This window comes from Apostichopus japonicus, chromosome 11 (assembly GCF_037975245.1).
Source record: "Apostichopus japonicus isolate 1M-3 chromosome 11, ASM3797524v1, whole genome shotgun sequence".
Lineage (NCBI taxonomy): Eukaryota > Metazoa > Echinodermata > Holothuroidea > Aspidochirotida > Stichopodidae > Apostichopus > Apostichopus japonicus.
Window position 1 is genome coordinate 12,139,917 of NC_092571.1, and position 22,642 is coordinate 12,162,558.

At 38.3% G+C, this 22,642-nt stretch overlaps 1 pseudogene; it reads left to right on the top strand.

Moving 5' to 3' along the window:
* The window catches only part of LOC139976334 (uncharacterized), a 15,795-nt pseudogene extending 9,700 nt beyond the window's left edge, over nucleotides 1-6,095 (top strand).
* The last annotated feature ends 16,547 nt before the right edge of the window (nucleotides 6,096-22,642 follow it).

A 22,642-nucleotide genomic window follows, 5' to 3' on the forward strand; every position in this document is an offset into this window, starting at 1 on the left:
CTTATACTATAGTGTAGATCAGTCACCATAAAATCATTCAATGACGTACTAGTTTCCATAACGACGCGGCCATGTTGGATACAATGACATGGACAGTGTGATATTTACGTTTAATCTGATATAGCACTTTAGTTCAGTGAGGTCATAAATGTGAATTGAATGGTCAATAAAGAATTCCATCATTCTAAAGGGTGGTAGACCTACTTAAGGAGGCCGCATCATAAGGTCTTATAAATTAGTGGGAGGTTGAACGATGTTCATGTGACATATCACTAATTTATCACAAAGGATCGGGCGGGCAGTGGTGATGGGGGGTGGGGGGGGGGGCTGTTGTCGGGGTGTACACCCCCTTCAGTGGCATGTCAAGGAACAACACTCACTAGTCCTGGTGCAGTATTAGAATGGACGACTACTGAGGATTGTATCGAATTAATGAATTAATTAATCACTCTTTAAAATTAATCTGGTGAACAAATCTGTAGATGCAGGGTGGGTGGTGTGTTGGTGATATCAATTGTCATCTTCATTTTGAGGAATAGTCGATGTAGGGTTAGAAGGGAAAAAAAAACTACCAAAGAGAAAGAAAAAGAGAAAATACAAAAGAAAAAACACACACACACATACACACACAAAGCAACTGCAATACAAACAAATACAAACAAAATGACACGCACACAGCTGCAAAGAACTGAATTATAGGATTAAGTTTGTCATTTCCAATATCTCCAGACATGGCTGGTTACAAAATTTGGCAATTTTTTTTCTTCTTTTCAATTTGTCCACAAAAATTGAAATCTAAAAATAACTTGTGTCAGTTGCACTTTTGATTTAAGTCTGTAGTTCACAGCTCTTTTGTTGGGAAATTTGTTGTTTATAAAGACAAGTTTTTTCATAATTTCTTCCCACCCCATTAAAGATGTAGTAATTATCTGTAAACCTCCCCGGATCTGGACTAGCTGAAAATCCTATCCCTGTAGGGTTTTATTCCTTAGTCGATAAATTATCATTGTTTGAAGGTCACGGTAAGTTTTACGTGATAATCTCGTCTTTGCTCAATAAAATTGAGTACAGAGTCTATAGTCTGCGTCGTTGTCTCGTGATGGCAAATGTTCTTGATGATCTTTATTTTTCCTTATAATAACCGTATTATACACTTCTTCAGGAAATGTGACGCAGATTGAATGTTTGCCAAGGTGTCAATGTACTCTGATTGTCGAGGCTTCATCAAAATTCAATTGATGCACTCTATATATATGATGCATATGATGCATATATTGATGCCCTATATATATAACTATATATATATATATATATGTAACTATATATATAACTATATATATAACTATATATATAACTATATATATAACTATATATATATAACTATATATATATAACTATATATATAACTATATACAAATTTAAGCTTCTGAAGGACATTGTACATTTAGTAAATTGTTTGGTGGGTTATGTGCATAATTCCAATCTTTATCTATGTGAACTGTTTTATAACGTTATTTTTTCCTACATAATAATAATAATAATAAATACATTCAAGATGTATTTATCTACGTATCTCTGATTTATACTTAATCTTTAAGTGATCGTTAAAACAGAATCAATAATGTGATTATAAAGTTCATCTACCGTAGATAGGTTTTTGTTTATCATGACAATAAATCTCCTCATTATATTACTACTCCTGTCTAACGTGATAAATGGTTGGCGAGCTATACCATAGAAATAGACTAGGGAGAATACAGTACATGAGTGTACCATTAGTTTTAGTTTACACGGTGTGTATGCACAATAAACTCAACCAATAAAATACTCATTCTACCCATCGTTTCGAGTCTTCAGCAGACAGTAACTACATCCTGTATTCCTGTAAAAGGTGATTATATCATGGGGCTCAAAAAAGGTGGTTCCATTTTAATTGAATTGTTGCAGACAGTTCTACTCAACCTAGGAAATCTGATTTACGTAGTACAATAACCGCGTACGGAGAAAGTTTGTAACACCTCATCAGAAATTTTCAGAATTGTTTCAAAGTCACTCACATTACTCTATCCCATTCCACCCTCATCGATAATGAGAGGGGGAGGGACGGGGAGGGGAGGGGCTGCGATAAGTGATTGGATCTGGGGAACGAATTTAGAGGGGCAGTGGGACATTTACCTAAAAAGGGCACTGCAGTTTATAAAATATAGGGCACTTTTACCAGGATTTTCAGTATCCCCTTGTCCCTCCACCCCACCCATCCCCCAAAGAAATAATGATAAGGTAGCTTTCATAAATAACAAAGGTTTGTTTTTACAAAGTTGGTATTATGTGTGTGTGTGTGTGTTGGGGTGAGGGGGGGGGGGGTGAGAGGGGGAGGGCAAAGCTCCAACGTTCCTGATTGCCCCTCTCGTACCTTTCTTCATCCAGTTCCCTCTCCCCCTCCCCCCCCCCCCCTCCCGAAGCATCGTATCGTAAATACTTCCAAACTGCACTACATTTTTCTTCGATTCTATACCGTTTTCAACCTGTAAACATTTATTTGATGGTAAATTAGATAGGCTAATTATATTAATTCGTAAATTCGGTGAATTAACCCCCTTTTGGGTTCTCCCTTACCTTTCATTCCAGCTTTAATTAATGTATCATTCGTCTACTATATGATTATTTCTGTTGTCTAAGTAGGGGCCTTACAGTCTCTCAATGAACTGGTTTTATACCGAGCTTTGTCAATGACGCCATTTCAACGTGTTTATAGGTTACAGATTGCCAGGACATTAAATCGTTAATGTTAACCATTATGGTTGAACATGATGAACGTTATAGCAAATCAAAGACCGGATAATGATAAACAGATAAAGGAAACGTTTAATGTTTATGATGATAACGGTGTTTATAGAAGATAATGGGCCCACTTATTTTATCTGGGGTGGGTTTTGATTCAGAGTAAACTATGTAATGTCATAATAATTTCATAGCCAACTATAGTTCATCATGTCCCAAGTAACTTGTGAAAACCTTTGCTTCCTTTCAGAGATATCACTGTGACAGTTTAAACGTCGTGTTATTGTGCAGTCGGTTTGTCAAAGTGTCAAACAAGGGCGCAACAACATTTGTTATGTACTCGGGAGGGAGAGGGGATAAGATGGCGCCACCCGTTTAAGAAAATTTGATAAATGGAAAAAGGCACGTAGATGCAAACATGGTGCAATTTTCAATCATAGGTGGCTCAATGGCGTCATCTTTAAACTTACTCAAGTCGTTCGTCACAATTAACTATACATGTGACATGTTTATACCAATGATGACGATTCGTTTGTTTCTATTTTAACATTTCTTTGATCCGGTGTCAGATTATTTTAGTTCACTCGCAAGCCAAATCAAAATGGCGTTCAGACTAGAAAGGGTTGATTAGAGAGTCCTTGGTTAACCCCACCCCCACCCCGACCACACGCAATGTTAAGATCACTTAAAGTCAACTAATAACCGAAAGATAATTCCTCATTTCCTCATTTCTTTCAGGCGCATGTGCGGCCGGAGTAGTCGGATCGAAGATGCCTCGATATTGCCTGTTCGGGGACACGGTCAATACAGCCTCGAGAATGGAGTCACATGGCCAACGTAAGTTGTACATGGAGAATAATATACATGTTCTCCGTGTCTACACGTAAGGGCTACCGTAGACTTCTGAAGGAGATGAATGCAGGCGAAAAAAGGGGTGGGGATGTATATTATATATTGCGTGTTTGGGGACACGGTAAACACATGGGGTCACATAACCAACGTAAGTTGAACGTGGACATACTATTCCTGCTCTCCATGTCAATACGTAAGGGCTACCGTACCCTTTTTAATAGAAGAAAATGCATAGTCGAGGAGGGGGAAGGTTACAGGGGTATAAACGACTATAATCAAAATTGTCGCGGACAGAATACGGTCTCGAATGAACCTATCATGCATCATCATCATCATCGCCGCTCGTTTTTTTGTCTCCAAATATTAATATCACATATTTAACCACATCTTTAAAAGGGTATAAGACGCTTTTTGTAATTTTTCTGTTCAACAAATAGCAATGAAGATTCACATCAGCGAAGATTGCAAGAAATTCTTGGAGAAGACTGGCAACTACCGAATCGCTCCCCGTGGAAGTGTCGATATAAAGGTATATACATCGATGTCGAATAGTGGTATATTTGAATAACTAGTAACACGTGGGCAGATAGCTTTTAACATCATGTACCGAATCATCGGAGTTTTTAACAGTATTCTCTCGATATGTCTACATAGCTGGAAACACATCACCGAGTAGTCACATACATATTTAACGCAATATTAAATGTTTCTTGCATACCGAAGCATAGCTTGTTGTAATTGTATAATTGTTTTCATGTTTCTAGCTGTACATATATATTATATTATTTATTATTTATTATTCATTTCAGGGGAAAGGAGTGATGAAAACATTTTGGTTGGAGGAAAATCTGGATCACATTAAAACACCATCAAATGGCAGAAGTTCAAGCTCGCCTGTTTGGAAAAATCTACTTCCATCAAAGAAGCGTAGCAACGAGTACACGCCGTGATGGAGCGATAATATCCAAGCCAATCCAGCTGTAATACTGCTACGTCATGTTACGAGCCTAGCAACAGCTTCGTTGGAGAGAAAAAAACTAGGGTACGTTTCGTACGTTAGGATAGAATATAGCAGAAACAAAGATCATTATCTGACGTCAACGAAAGGAGAAAAGACTGTGATTAGTCTGCAACGTTTCACATCAGACAGAAAGCGTGAGATAACATTACAAACTAACGAAAACAAGTTACAAATGTATTTCGAGCCTAATGTTACAGAATTGTATAGCCGACCGCGTAGACCTACCAAAGGGCATGTGGTTTGCATTCATCGATAGTGGATAAACATGACATCACATGTAATATACCAATATGTATTCGGTATCATTATACATTTAGCATCGAAAGTAAAACGTTAACTCGGATGCGACTCCATACTAGAACGAGATTAACATGCACGTATTTTTTTTTATAATCATTTGTGAATGTTACACTAAGCCCTACATCATGAATATGTATCATGATCTATTGAATAATTACGCTTTACATGACAATATAGATCATATGTAAATATTGATTGTTGAATATTCACGTAATATGCCTTCTTTATAAAGCAGCTGGTTGTACTTTGGTACTAAAGAAACTTAAAATCATTATTTTCCACTTCTCATTATATATAGCTTCAGTTAAGAACTCAGTGCAATAATAGAATATTGGATAGGTATATAGGCTCTGACATAATGAACTGAATTCACGTGACAATTTAACTTTTCAATATTACACAGTTTGTATATTCTTTACAACGGTTAAGTTGCGTCTCGAAGTTACTATATTTAAATGCAGACATACATTCTTATTTTAATTATGTGATATTCCCCAGAATAATATATGGCTGAATGCTTACATCTGACATTGATAAGACACACACACTAGAGAGACAGACTAAGCCACACGTTTAACCTTGTGACTTGAAATCTTCGATTTGTTATATAAAAAAATCGAAGAATCGAAAGAATCGGCTACAATTACATCTGTAGTAACCTTAAGAAACGCTCAATCTATTGTTGTTATTAATATTTCATATCGCTTATAATATCACGATCCAACCCTCTACTGTTTTCGTCTAGTCTGCCGCTCGCCTCAATATCTATAATTTATATATAACAAAACATGTAAGCTATTGACAACTTGATTGTTTATACAAAACGCATCCAGGAGAAGTGTATAATACGGTCATTGCAAGGGGAAAAAAGATTATAATGTCAAGATTATCCAGAACATTTGCCCAACACTGCAGAATAAACACTCTGTACTTTATTTATTGAGCAATGACGTAATTATCAGGTAAAATTACCGTGATGTTGAAAACATTATAATTTATTGACTAAGGGATAATACCCTGAAAGGATAGGACTTCCAACTAGCCAATCCAGATCCAGAGGGAGATTTACCCATAATAATAAGAAATAATGACAAAATGTCTTTATAAACAATTATTTATTGATATGTGCTATATATATATATATATATATATATATACCCGATATATATATAACATGTCTTTATAAACAATTATTTATTGATATGTTGATATGTGCTATATATATATATATATATATATATATATATATAAATAAATATATATATATGTATATATATATATATATAAATAAATATATATATATATGTATATATATATATATATATATATATATATATATATATATATATATATATATATATATATATATATATATATATATATATATATATATATATAACATAGTATACGTATATGGTAACTTACAGCATGTTTGCTACTCGAGTTTCACGCCTGTGCTACGATCATCCACTAGCCGCAAACAATCGTGTAATCTTATTTCTTCCCAGCATGGCTGTGCGATTTGTTACCATGACGACCCTGTGAGACAAGCTCAGAATAGTTTTGTTTATTCTATTCTTTGTACGTAAGATTGCCAGTTTTTCGTCTACGCAGAGGTTGTAATTGCACGATTCACGTCTGAATGTGTTCGATTCCTTTACTATCTCCCAGCTTATGTGTTGACTATTTCCAATTCTTTTCAGGTTCCCATACGTTCTTTAACAGTTCTGTACCTTTATAGTACTTTTCTTGAGAGAATTTCTGTGGTTGTTGAATCACTGCTTAAATGGTCCTCCTGAAATGCCAATGTACGACTTAGATTCTGTGTCCGATGTGACTTGGGCTTTGAATACTACAGCGCTGGTTAAACATTTCCCGAGAAGGGGCAGCTCTCTGCAGATCTACAGTGATATGATCTAGTAGGGGTCTGATTGCTGGTCTGCTTGGTGATGTCAGAATTTTGGGATTGAATGATTGGCTTCATATTTTTCGTGCATCTGTACTTTTACGGTGTTTCTGTTGAATTTCTTTGTGGAGCCTGTGGCCACGAGGGAAGTGCTTTGTTATAAGCTTGAGGAAGGTTTTCACATTCATACTGAATGAAAAGGGTGGAGGGGGGGGGGGGGTTGAACCAGATGATATTCCTGGGGCAGGCTCTTTTTTTTGTGCGCTGGTTGCTAACTATCCTGTTCTCCCTATATGTCAGGGCTTCGTCGTACACGCGAGCTGCAGCATTGAAAACGTCTCTGATGGTATAGGACAGATATTCTTTTGCTTACGGCGACAGGGATGTGCCTGATTATATAGGTGCAGGTGGGTGGTTGGATTTCGCGTTGATGTACATGCATGGGTAGGTCATTGGGGTTCCCGTATGGTTGGTGTATGCCGGTTGCAAGATTGAGGTTGATGTCTGGGAAGTGACTGAATTAAGGTTGGTTTGGACGGTTATTTAAAGGCCAAAATGACTGGAAAATCTGGATCAGTTACTTTCTTGCGCCGTCTGCTTTGGGGCCTGGGTGGTTTGTCATGACAGCAAGGCCGTCGTCTCTTTAAAGGCCTATGCTGGCCAGCTACAGATCAAGATGATATATAATGAACAAGCCAATAGGTTCACGTGTTTCGGCGCCGTGGTGGCCGCCCATTGTGACGTCGAAGGCGTTACGACACCCGATACACACAGAGAACACAGTTACCTACACGGTAAAGTTTTGTACCAAAGTAAAAACTGGATCGTGCTATAAATCGGTAGCATGTGCTATTAGGATGACAGTAAGAACTCGGGATATGTGTAATCCCAACAAATCCAGTTGTTTGATGCATTTGTTAGAATTACACATATCCTCAGTTTTTACTGTTCACCTAATAGCACATGCTACCGAATTTATCAGATTTGTCAGCACAATCCAGGTTTTACCGTGGTAGGCTACAAAGTTTTAAGATTTACAGTAATTACTGTAATCGCTGTGTGAATCGGTTGGTTACTGGAGCCCTTTTTCAACCACATTTTCCCTTCTATTGTCGTGGAGGAGGGACTTTCGGGCGTGCATTCATTCATGTATTTGTTTGTTTTATCACAACACGGTTCAATGAAAAATAAGTCAAACAAAGAAGTGTATGGTGGTGAGATAGGTTCCAAGTTCGATATGCGGGTGAACTGACGCGCCCATTTTAGACACGTGGTGAGGAGGTCCTCGGTTATGGATGGGTAGAAGTCTACTATGTCGAAGACTAGAAGGATAGGATGTTTATTCTCCAGTTGTCTAATGATCGCCGCACAGTCGTGAAACTATAGTAACAACTTGATGTAGGTAACCATATGCGTATATTATATTATGTATACTTGCTTAAAAAAAATTCAACGGTATCATGTAAATATCCAAGATCATCCCGTTGGGAAAGCAAACAAAAATAAGAAGAAAAAGAAATTAGCAATATGTTTGCAATTTGATGCCTGTAGATAGGATACTTTTGGAAATATAACCGCCTAAAAATAATATCGTCAAATATGTTATATACTTATGGTCATATATTTTTTATAGCATCAATGCGAACAACCGAAATTTATATTTTATTGATAAAATATGATTAATATAACGATTAATAGGTACAGTACAACAAAAGACAACAATCAAATAAACATTCAATATGTAATTATGTTTATAAAGCTCTATATTTATTCCAAAGTTTTATCTCTGATTTTTCTTCGACATGCCGGAATCATATTATTACACTCGTTCGCTAGTGTGTTAATCTTCGGCGTTTTGATACAGTTCACAGTTGTTAACAGAGTAAATGCTATGTTTTAAATCTATCATAAACACAACGTGCTTCTATTCTCCCAAACTACCTTCTCCTACCTCTCAAATATATAAAGCCCGTATGTTGCGATTTTTCTTTCTTTGCGTGATGGTGCTGGTGAATTGGGGGGGGGGGGGGTATGACGTCACTAGTAATAATTACGGCAAATCTCTATGATAATACAATATTTATGTACAATTTTGACTGTAAATTAATTGTAAGTTTTGACATATTTTTGACACTTTCGTCGGCCAAAGAAAATGACGGCTCACAACCTGACACATTTGCGTGATTTTTTTTAATTGAACCAAACAATATTATACAAGTGTCTCCATTTTATGAGAATAAAACAAACTCAGTGTAACGTACTTTCAAGGCGTTGCCTTCCTGAAATGAAGGGAATGGAAGGAAAGGGGGAGGGGTATAGGTACTCAGTTCGTCACGTGGCCATCCACGTGTTGTGCATTGTTAAACCTTTATCCAATTTATTTTTTGAGACGAGCGTCAGTGGAAGGGAGGGTCAAGGAGGCGGGGGGGGGGGTAAAAAATGCATGGGCTATAGAGTAAAACATATTGGGACATATAGTAAATTTCATAGGTGATTTTGAGAACCTCCGGACTATTTTTTTTAACTAGTAATGAAGTAATTGAATGGTTCTGAAAATTGCATAGAGACTCATCATAATACAGTAAATAAAACAAACAGAGGGGGAGGGGCGTAGGGGAGGAGCAAGGTGTGCAGGCCTATTCCCAACCAAGGAACTTCCTCAAAAATGCCCTACTTCTTGGATATATACCAAAAAAATGAAACCTGTTACAAGATATTTCTTGTTTAGTAAGAAATATTTGTTGCTATTCTAATGTTTATCAAATGGTGTAAGTCATACTGCATGAGTTAAGATATAAATATTCTGCGAAACCACAGTGACGATTGGAACAATTTCATATGTTGAATTAGCCTGTAGAGACATGATAGGTTTTAATGTTTCTTCGTGCATGTGCATGGAGCAAGTTCAAACATGACGCGGCCGAGCATTCGTCTGTGATTGACATGTGCTTGAAATGATCTTGTGTGTTATTATTTTTTGTAACATTTCGTTTGATAACGATGATTTTGTAGTAAATACTTAGTTTTTCTTTTCCCCCTTATATTATGAATAATCAATGCGTTGTTTTATCATGATCTAAGACTTACACTGTCTTCAGGATTCATGTATGACCTCACTATGTACTTTCACTATAAAATATTAATTAATATGAACACCTAAGGGATTATTCATATTGGGAAAGAATCAATATGACGTCACATTGTATATTCATTTTTCCTAGAGGCAGCTATTTTAAGCTGTATTTTACATTGGGGTTGTCACAACATGGTTAAAACATTACCCCACCGAAATTGAGAGATAGATGAGGGAGGGGGGGGGGAGGGTGTGTGATAATTGTTTTGTCACTTTGGTTCACCAGAATCGAAAAAGAAACGGTAGAATTAACCAATATTCAATATAAACCAATATATTAAGTAATCAGGCATTACTTTCAGTTTGACATACTATTTTTTTTGTAATAGATTTATCGAACAATTTACAATTTAATTCTTTAAGAGCAAGAAATCTTTGTTGTAACGGCATATCATGGAAATTGTAAACCTTGATTAGCGTTTCTATTGTAAGATGATTATATACATCTTAGTCAGAGTGAGTCACAATAATAACTCAACGCATAATACAGCTGTAAGCCCCGATCTCATAGTGGGGTGTACATGATATCAAAGGTGTGTGTGTGGGGGGGGGGGGGAGTGGAGGTGGGATTTCTGAATTTTCTCAACTGATTTAAGTAGGGGATATGAGTCTCTATGGAATAGCCAGTTGCAAATCAAAGATGTTATTAAGTCGGCTCCCGGCATGCGGGAGGGGAATTCAGGGCCTCTGGTGGAAGGGCGGGGGGGGGGGTGTACACTCATTTTGAGGCGTATTTAGACAGAACATAAGGCCTTTTACAAAAGCTCTAAACCGTGCAAGGTTATGCTCTTTTCCTGTGTTATTATTGTTTTTTTTTATCAAATGTACATAGATAATATATTAATTGCTAAATTAATTACTTAACCATTTGAGTGATCTTGTTTTGTCTTTCGAACTATGATCTGGTTAATGAAGACTCATATTTAAAAAAAGGGACTTTTGATCCAAGCCCAAGAAGTAGCTTTCTAAATATAATTGCATTTGGTCAAGCTCAAACAACTTATGGATTTTTTTAAAAAACCCAAATGAAGGTTAATGAGCAGGTAATGCATTTTAATTGCTCTCTGTTTTGATATTGTTTTTATCACCAAAAAGTATTCAATCACACTGGAGAAAAAACAGAATTCAAGATAGTTATTTTTTTTAAATTTCATTATTTAAAATGACAATTGATTAAGGGAATGCATTGTTATGAGTATTCTAGTATCCAATTTGATAGCGATTGAAAGAAATATCAGAATCAACGCGAGAAAAATGTCTTTAAATACGGTAAAAGAAAAGAAATATTTGCTGTAACATATCAATTATACACGAATGAGATTTGAACTTCCTTGTGTTATGTTTCGTTATTCAAATATATCACTTCTTTGTTAAATTCTTAAAAAAAAAAATAAAAGATGAATTTCACAATAAACAAAGTACACAACCTTTCTCGTAATATGTCTTTTTGGAGAGATTTGCCTCAAAAACAATGACTTGGGGGTGGGGCGAGAATATGGGAGGGGGGTTGGGAATTAGGAGGGAGGGGAGGGGAGGGGATGGACGTGGAGGAAGTATTTGCTATAGAAGAAAAACATATCTGTCTTCTATCGTTGAAGTATGAGATGCAAAAGGGAGAGGAGAATGGGAGGGGGAGATGCATGGGAGGGGAGAGGGGGATATAGAGGTGTACCTGCGAATGTACAAATGTGGTCACGACTCTCCCACATGCCCTCTGTAAGAAGCTCCGAACCTAGAAGAATCCGTGGCTTTTATTCCCAGTGTGGAACCCTAATACATTTGTTTCACGTATATTTCCTGATTCATAGTACATTCTCACAAACGTGCACCCTACCCTCACCCCCTCCTCCACCCTCCGCAAGCAAAATACATAGCCATATATTCATAGAAACCGTATTCATGTTAGGCGAGATTTCAAATATTGAATGTTTAGAGTGTCCTCTAATACCTCGCTATCCAGTTTGTTATAAGTGACGTCACAGTCTTAAGCAACCAATTAAGTCGTTCCCCACCCCTTTCCCCTGGTTAATTCCGTTAAGAGTTGGATTTGACAGTCTATATGCAACCAATTAAATTAAAACTAAATTGCAGAAAATTCACCGCACCGTCCTTAGTATACTATACTTAAAATAGGGCAGTTCATTGTTACTATACCACAGTTATAGTAATGTACATCCGCTAAAAACCAAAACACAGAACCTAACATGACCTAATACAATGCTTGTTTTAGCATATACATTGCGTTTTTCTGCCTTCACGGGAAAAAAGCAATAATCAAAAGTACAGATGGTATGAAAATAAGGAGGATTGAAGGTGACATGAAGCGTTTAACAAATTCTTTGGTTAAAATGTGGATGTTACCCCGAGGGAGCAGTCGGAAGAGCTTCAATTAAATTCAACTGTATTTCAACCAACCATGTTCAAAGAATTTACATGATGTGTTCATAAAATAGACTTTAAACATGATAAATGGTTGAGGGGGTTACACAAGGAAGCTACTAAAAGCTTGTGGGATGTGAATCCCCTTTACAGAGAAACGGAAAATATGCTAAGAACTGGAAAAGAAAAATACGTTTAAACAGAATAAAGGACAAAACATTAGACAGAAAGGAAAGGGAAACGCGTGGCTAGATAACAATATCAAAATGTAAATTAAATATAATCAGATAGCAAGAAGGATATGCAGTTCCTTTTAAAGCTTAGTAGGGAGGGAGAATTTTTGATCGAGTCTGGGAGAACATTCCAGGTAAACGGTCCTAAATATCCTATAATACCCTGGCTAATTGCGAGTCTACAGAAAGGGATGTTGTAATCAGAACTATCTCTGGTGTAGTAACAATGGCTACGAAGAGCAAAGAAATTGAAGAGTGAATTTGGTAATAAATTGTAGCAGGATTGGAACATGAATACAACTACTTGATGTTTAGGTATACCAAAGACGGTATACCAAAGACTGTTAGGGCGTTGTACTTTTTATAAATCGGTTTTGAATGGTCCAGATGTGGCTTGCCACCGATTGCACGAAAGATTCGTTTTTGGACAAGGAAAAGCTTATTTGGCATGTACAGAAGCAGCAGTACCCCCAAACAATAGCACAGTAGGAAAAAAATGGCAAAACAAGGGAATTGTAAATAGTAAGAAGAATCTTTGTTGGAAGAAGATGTTTTCACTTTGAAATTATACCTGAGCCTTCAGAAAGTTTCCTGCAAATAATATTTATATCACAGGGGCGGATCCAGGGGGGGCCCGGGGGGCTCGGGCCCCCCCTTTTTGAAAATCCTGATTTTTTTTTTTTACCGCGTTCGAGGGAAAGGACCCCATGCGTGATCAGTGGCGTAGCTACGGGGGCCTGGGGTGCCTAGGCCCCCATGAAATAGGCTGGCCCCCCACTGGCCCCCCACTGGGAATGGGGTAAAATAAAATGTTGTAAAAAAATAAAAAGAATAAAAATAAGTGCGATTCACTTATATCTTTTGTTCAATAATTTGGGAAATAGAGTTACACAATTATCTCGTCTGCATCTGGCAGAATAAGAAAATACAATATCTGTAGTAATCATGAGAATGGTCACACAGCATGGCATGGCAATGGTCGATGCGACGATTGCGACCATATACCACGAACCTTGTTGTGCTGCGCGATATCGATATCTGCTGAAAATATGTTCAGTGCTTCCACCCAGCGCAACAATCTATCAAAAGATTGGCTCCGTTTGTACTGAGCCGAGGTATCAGGTTTTCATATATTGCCTCGAGTCAAATAAATATATGCAGGCGCGGAACCAGCGGGGGGGGGTCCAGGGGGTTCGAACCCCCAGCTCTTGGCCAAACAAAAAAAAAGAGAGAAAAAAGAAAGAGCAAAAATAATTAATTTAAACGCCAATTTTAAACATGTAGGACGTCAGAAAAGCGGTTATCCTCACAAGTCATCCAGGTGTGTCTTTTCCGTCAAATGAACTATAGTGTGCATGCGTGCTACACGTGCCAAAAATGCCGAACGATCTCAATTTTCAGACCGAAAAGTTTCAAAATTGAGGTGGTGTTCGAATTTTTTTCGGCGGTGAGGTTACAGAGCGGTAGGCTGCTAGGATGCGCTAACGAATTTTTCATGAGCAAACCCCTCACCCTTCCAGAATCCTGGATCCGGCCCTGCATCAAACAGTGGTGACGGAACGGGAGGGGATTGGGGGCTAAAGGCATTATGATTTTCGTATCATCTCAACTCATCTGATATGTAATACCATATTTCATAGATTGTTTTGTTCTCATCAATTGAGAAATTGCAGACATGAGATCCATATTTTCAGGCTAGGTACATGCTGCTTAGAATACTCGGGAAGTGCCGTTTCCGGCCATCTGGGGGGTTTGTAAAGCCAAAAATTTTCTTGTACGCTCCGCGCCAACCGATGATGGCGCTCCGCTTAGATAGTCTTACATTCAGGCGCGGCTGGACCAGTCAGACCACCCCTGTCACAAATCCTGCATCCGCCCCTGATATGTCATTGAATATTCCACAAAACAACTTTTTTATGCCCACGAAACTGTCGAAACACTACTGGTAGAGATATAAAATATTGGGAATTCTGAAATTCCTGCAAACATGTGGCTGTGCCTGTTCGATACTCACTACTGTATCGCCTTAAAAAATGATGAGTGGAAATAGTTTCTCCAGGACCGTATCGTATCGTGGGTATCGAGTGCGTCTGATATACGAATGTACGTAGTACGTACGTACGTCTATGATGATATGCACTGTACTGTACTGATAAAAACATTCCGGTATAAGAGTGAATTTCCACTCCATTTGAGTAAATCTTAACTCCTAATAGAGTTATATTCACTCATATTAGGAGTGAGGGTTAACTCCAATAGAGTTAAATTTCACTCTTAATTTGAAGTGCGCCGAGTGATCACTCCAATGGAATGAAATCCACTCATTTGTTTTTAGAGTGTTGCTAGATATATGAAGAAGAAATTTACATACCAATACATGTTATCGGTCATCGATTGGCACAAAAACCCAGATTCTGATGACAGCTGCCTCAAGAAACCCAATAAATGGCCTAATTAGCACCGAGCCACCAATGTGGACCATTACCGAAACATCGATGCGTGTTAGTCTTCCATCCCCTTCTTCTAATGCTATTTAAGTCCACATGTGGGCATATCCTGCAAACCTACCGGTAGCCCACAGGGGTTTGAGTTGGGAGAAAGGCCTTGACAGCTTGAAACGACAAATGATGCCAACTTCCCTCAAGTTAAAAGTCTGGCTGAGTTGGCAGGCCATTCAGCATGAAAGAGAAAAAACTTTTTTTGCATTTCTGTCACCAAAGTTGCACATCTTTTTGGTTGCTATTTGCCTCACAGGTGCCATCTCCTGCGATCTGGGGGGTGCTGAAATCTCAAATTTTCTCTGTACGCTCCGCGCCAACCAAGGTGGCGCTCTGCTTAGATAGTAACCTCCGGCACCCCCACAAGAAAGAACAGCCCCCCATGCCCCCCCACTCAAAAAATCCTAGCTACGCCACTGTGCGTGTAATTTTTTGTAAAATAAATTTGCAAAAAGAGAACACCATCATTCTGATAAAGTGAAGGTGAGAGGGGCACTCTGACTGCATCAATAGTCTCCATCTGGAAGAGGGCATCCAAGATGAAATGGCCTGGAGTAGCCTGGTAAAAAGTAGCTTGCATCACCACCTACTCTCCAAAGACGTAAATCCCAGCTCATTGCTCGAAATTGCAAATATATTCCCGGCAAACCATGAATACATGATTTATTGGAAATAAATTTTACTCCAAACTTTCACGAAAAGTAGCACCAGATTGCACCGAGGACCTCCATATTTTGTGAAATTTTTCAAAGGGGAGGGGGAACCCACTCCCCTTAGACCCCTCCCCCAGGACGACGATTAGGCATTTCCCATCTGGGCCCCCCCTTCGGCGAAATCCTGGATCCGCCACTGTATCAGCTTGGTTTCAGTACGGTTAAGTTCCCCTCTTCTAGCTGAAAATCTAAACGGTCATGATCTATGAACATTTGCAGTAGGTACCATGACAGGCCAAGCCCTCGGCTATATCATGTGTCAATTTAGTGTGTAAGTATTGATGTAAGACATCTAAACTGCTCAAAGTGTCATGACATTATTCTGGAAGAAACAGTGGCGCACTTTAGGATTCGATATGAAGTGCGTAAAATGTGACGGCGTACTTTCAGAACGTGAAGATTTAACAGAGTGTGCTCATACACAAACATAAGTCAATCAAAAAATCCATAAATTGAGCAATTAGTAAAAGTGAAAGTATGACAATGTAGTATCACACTACTGTAATAACCAAGCCATTTACTGTTACAAATCATAACAAATTTCCATATCTTTAGATTTGTGTCAATAAAAAAGAGGGCGCGACTCGAAATCTTGAAACATAGATAAATAAATACTGAATAACGTATGTCGTCAAATTTTGAAGTAATCCTTCCTTAACCCCCGCCCCACCTCAACATAATCCCCATGTTTATCCATCAGGACATCAAGCGTATCCAGCAGGGGTGTAGACCCGTTCTCAGAATGGGGAGTGGGGGGGGGGCAAATTTACCGACACGCTATCTAAGAATGGCTATGCATTTTATCAGAAACAGAGACAAATTCAGCTGTTACATATAGGCCGTGCTCGCTGCTTCTACCCCACCCCTTAATGATGTTCCCAAGATGCAAATTTAGTTGCATTTAGCCCAGTTATTCCATGAATACGATCATATATTTGCTTGTAAATAATACTTACTTAATCTGACTAAAATGCACGATATTTGGTTTAATGTGCATTTAACATTTGATACAATTTGAAAACAGTCTATTGAAATTATCGTATGTATTGGTTTGTTATATATCCCCAGGCAAATTTTGGATGGACAACAATACTAAACAAAAGTTTAGACGAGAGAAACAGAGGAAAGGACATTTAAAACTAACCTACTGACGTCATTGATTCACTCTGCAGCTGTATATCAAATCTAGGTGGACCACATATCCAAAAGAGACACTGTACTGATGTCTATTCGCCAAACGTGATAGTGGTTCAAATAAGTCTTCAAAACACTCCGCCTGAGAAGATTGTTGTCATTCCAAATTACTACACTGATACATAAGAAACCTATATTGTTCCGATTCACTCCTTATGCCGAAAGTTGACTTATTCACAGATTTAGCAGAACATAAACTTGAATTAAAAGGTTAGTGGGCCTCTCAATCATATTGGTTACTTACCGACTATTGTTACAATGTTATGACAGGGAAAGGGATTCTTGGGTGGGGGGGGGGATGACAGGGTGGAACCATAGAGGCCCTCGATATAATTTGGGCTCTCTGGACGAATTCAACCCGTGATATCACAACCATGTTTGACTGGAGAGATTGAGGTGTTTCAAATTTATGTGGCTCTTAAAATATAACTTTGCAAGACTATATGCTTTAGTGCAGGGCTGTCTTGAATTTTTAGGTTAATTGCGATAAACATGAGAAACCTTTGGAATATTTTGTCAACCGCTTATGGGAGGGGAGGGGGGGGGGCACTGACCCATAGGATCAACGCCCCAGGTATCCCGGGTAGTCCAACAGTTTTGAGTCTGAATATGCTTCAGAGCAACATTTGGTTCATCGAACCTATAGTGTGAACATATGTTGTAGACCTATACACTTGCCCGTACGTCACATTATGGCATCTAGCAAATACCATTATATTCTTCTTTTCAGTTTCCCGAAAGGGTCACTTTTAACCGACCTTGTAAAATTGTGAGGGGGACCATGGATTTCAAAGGCGGCAATGACTATCACATGGCTTGTAAAGTTGGTAATTACTATTACGGTTAGATTCGTCCAACACGGCAGCATACAGAAACGTTGTACTCACAGCCGAAGACAAAGTGAATCAGGTCACACGTCCGGAGTCTACGCATGCAAAGTTCTTCAATACCGCCCTCATTCCTTTCGGGGAAAACATTTCATACTGTTGTTTTGATTTTATTACGTCAACATATCAATTGCGTTTATGAAATGATTGCATGACCCCTTTTTCCAAGATTGATTTCAGAGTCAGTTGATCGCATGAAAATTTCCCAAAAATATATATATAGTTAAAGTTTTAGCAATTCAAACTCTATAGCTATAACTACGATATGAAAAACAAAAAAAAACTTGCGGTTTTAATTATTGACGTATTTGGAAAGCTGATACTTTCGTTGTTTCAGATAGAAATTCACGTGAAGATTAAATCTGCACGAAAATTAATTAGTTACGTTGCCTCATGCTTCTATTATGAAAAAATCCATATTAATCGCATCCAGCGGTAACTTTATAATGAAATTCAATTTCGTACATGACCAAATTGGTGGCGTATTTGCTTGCTTAAATTTTTTAGTATATAAACTAGTCTATCTGTCAGCTTTAGCCTAAGACAGTTAGCTATCTTATGAGAACTGCATCTTTCTATTTTTCCGAGCCAAGGAAATGAATAATGGGGATTTGTTATATTAAGGGGTTGGGGTGAAGGTGGGGCTTGGGGATGGGGAGGGGGAAGTGAACAGTTCACAATCCCATTCGCCATGCCGGTAGTCATGTCGGGCACAGCCACCAGCCCGTGAAGACTACTATACCCCCACCCCCCCCCAAGCTGAACCACCATACATTGTGTACAAAAACTTCACAAGTTATGGAACATGAGTATTGCATTCTCCTTACCGATAAAAATGTAAAAAGTGCGAATCGCCCAAAAAATTGGAAGAAAAACGAAACTGGCGATATTGTGGGAGAACAAAAGTAGAAAAAAGGGTGGAAAATTCTTAGATTGGTTAGAAATTTGCAAAATATAAATCCATTTTGCATCCATTTATCATATAGAAATTTATCAAGTTCGAATGGGGATACTCCTCCCCGTTGACCCCTTCCCAAGGCCACACCCTCCCTGACTGGAGGGTCGCTAAGATGTAGGGTCCCAGAAGTGGGGTCCCCAAGCAATGGCTTCTATCTATCTGCCTACCTGTCTGTTTATCTACACACTGTGCCAGTACATGTCTGTCTGTGAGCATTTGGCTAATGACCTAACTCTACTTTGCATATTAAGATAGGGACATAAACTGTTTTTGTCATTAACTAAAAAAAGTTGCCAAATAAACTCGTGGCATTTATTATGATGATTATATGACTTATTTGTACTTGAATTGAATGTAAAGATGGTTATCTATAATCTAGAACGGAATATCCGATATTGTTTAAGTTGATATAACTGTATCGACCACGATAGATTTACCAATTGCAATGTATAGTTTTATGAAAAACTGCTCAGACTATCGAAAACAATTCAATGCGTTCGACCTCTCTCAAGAATGCTGCATTTTGTACCCAGTAGGAAATTGACTCCTTGAAGCAGAAATAAACGAGACTGTATGAGAATGCAATCAATCTAATCATGATTTATGAAAACAAAGCTTAAGGCAACCTTGATAAGCCATCTTAAAGGGTGTGTAGACTCGCGCACAAAGAAATGTATCATGCCGGTAATCTGACCTAGTTTCGAATGAGGTGTAACAGAAGTGTTAGACACCACCGTCGATCCCAAAAAATACACACACAGCTTGCTACCGTCGGTAATTAGACACTAGTGCACAGTCAGCACATGCAGCTACGGTCATTACCCACAACACAGTGTACATAGCAGCGATGGACATCTCAGGTCTAGATAAAAGATAACAAGGTATCACGTTTCATTACTGTCTGCATTTTGTAGCGACACGAACAAAACGTCACTTGCAAGCAACGGAAAGTTAACTTTTTATTCAGATGGCGGCACGCGGTTTGGGGCGAGTTTTCAATGCCTTTAATCTTATTCATATAACGGTTTCGTGCCATCCGCTGCGCTTTATAACTCTTTCGTCAAACGCTATATACCAACAGACATATGTATACACGGTCATTAAGTGTTGTTTTGGTTTTGATGAAAATATGATACGTCACAGCTCCAGTAAGCAGGGGCTGAAGGGGTGGGGGTGGGGCATGGAGGTGGGGGTGGAGATCTTATATATCTCATATTTACTTTATTGTTTCTAGAATTATCCGAAAATATGCCACCCGTTTGGGGAGAGCGTATGTATACCCAACATACACTATTTTCTTAATAGAGAAGGGGACACATTCTGTCCATGTATTATAACTTGACCACATCCTAAGAGCACCTTTTAAACCACACCCATATTTCCAGCAAACTGTTATCATTAATCAAATTAAAATATTAAAAATATTATTATTATTAAAAATATTATGCTTATTATATGCTTATACGTTGAGTACATAGTTACATATGGGCATCAAAGTGATTAATCTTCTCACAGCGTTAGCGTTGTACCCTGGACACTTTAATACACGTTAACGTACACCTGTAAATGTAATTACTGTGCTGCTAGTGGAGGGAAAGCCAGGGCACATGTCAAATAACAACCACTTCATTATAGCAGCAGTGCAGAAAGTGACAGAGGTCCGATCAAGAGAGAAAGAAAGAGAAAAAAGGGGTCGTTCTCCCCATAGCAACGGCTTGAACGTCAGTGGTAGATAGCAACATTTATAACTCCCCTATAGGCTGAGGTTTAAAGGAGGCCAGAAACTCATTTCACGGCACGATTCTCCGTTGTGAGTTATTCCCGACGCTTTAATCATTAGCCTATAATTAAGGTAGATGTCAATCAAGTTTTAGGGGATAATAACCCCCTCTTTTGAACCGAACCTACATTTGGGCGGGAAAACGCATGGATAGTGTTGAATTAATTTGGAAACCCTGGAAAACTTGACTTGATACATTTTGTTGAAATGTTTCTTTCAACCAACCAACTTCACTTAATCTTGTTAATTACCAGCCCCGACTGGGGTGAATTGAACAACTTTGACCGTTAACAACGAGAAACCCGTATTATGCATGTCGAAATTTGGTGGAAAAGGTTAAAGTATTATGTATAAGTATAAAGTTTTTGATTTATCCCTCAAACTGAATCTAATCGGAAAGAGTTGGTTGATTGGTGCAGCTGAGACTTGAAGCCGGTTTTAAATCATTCGATAACTCTTTCTTTATCTTGCATTCGCAGAACTGATAACAATTGGTTGGAGGTCGATAGAAATTGGTTGGAGGTCTGAGCGTGGAGCCTTCCATGAAATTGAAATAGTTCAAAGGGGACAGCATTGACATGCACATGATTTCAAAGGTGTATGTGTCTGGGGGTGGGGATAGGGCACATTCCATCTTTCTCTCATTGTATTTGGTCGTGGGGGCATGGACCTTTATTGACGGGCTGTAGACGTTTACCTATGACGCACGATGGCTGTGTGGTCGTTGGGTGTGAATCCCATGTAGGACGGTCTAGAGATCCTCTCGAAGTGGGAAATAATTTTTACATCAAATGATGCAAATATACTATAACTTAGATGACCAGCACTGAACGTAGCCTTTTGCGCACGTCACCAAGGAAGAATGCAATGTCAGATATAAATATCATATTCTGAATCGATTCGCAAACAACTTGTATTAAAAGTTTTTTTTTCTATGTTATGATATTTTGCTATTTTAAAGAGGTCTCTTTGCAAACGATTTTAATGTTGCTTATTTCTAATTATAGTTTTAATCAGTTTCCATAATTACATCTTTCATCTTTCAATCATATTTCACATTCGCTTCACATCAATGCATTCAAGAAATGGTATGTAGGAACGCCAAGAAACAGTTTCTTAGTTTGTCATCACCCAATGACATTAAGAACGGTAGACAAGTTTCGGTAATAATCACACAGCTAACCATCCGTGACAATTGCATTTCACCAAGATCAGTAGCTGCCCCAGGAATTCTCGAAGGTGGGGGGTTGGGAGGGGTTTAGGAGGGAGAGGTGAAGGGAGAAGAAACGGTATGTACGGAAAGCAATACCGAAACAAGTGGGTGGAAGACAAAATGTAATAAATGTACCTGCATGCTTTGATTAAATTATGTGCGCCGATAATTTTTAGTGTAATAAAAACACACACCTCCTTTTGAGGCAAAGGTGGGGGAGGGGGGGGGGCAGGGCCATCATCCTGCATCTCTCGGATCCAGGGAGTTATAACTTCCTGCTGTGTAAAAACAAGTTTGGCGAGTTACAAATGTCGTTGTCCAGATCAAAATGAAAGGTCCGGCCGAACAACATTTTAATTCGCCGTTTTTTAATGACCTACTAGTTTAAAAAATAGCAGCAAAATATTGCTCTGTTTTCCAAAGAATACTAATTTCAAACATTTCATGTTACTCATCCGACGCAAGGATATAGGTGTATACGCGTCTGTAAAATCATTGGAAATTTTTACCCCATTTCACACAATAGTCGGTTCACCTAAGAGACCACAATTGCAAACGAATTACTCACACAATTCCTTTCCATATACAGATACAAATTCGTATTGGTATTCGATGTTGTCTTTCCTATCATTGATCGATTATATTAGACGACCAGTGACCAATTGATAGTAGATGCAACACAGAACTTGATAGCTAGTAGAACAAATCAGGTTGATGTTAGGCCTAGTTACATATATCATAATAGTGTGGTAGGTTACGCAATATCAGCGCGTTCATTTTCTCATTGTTTTTAA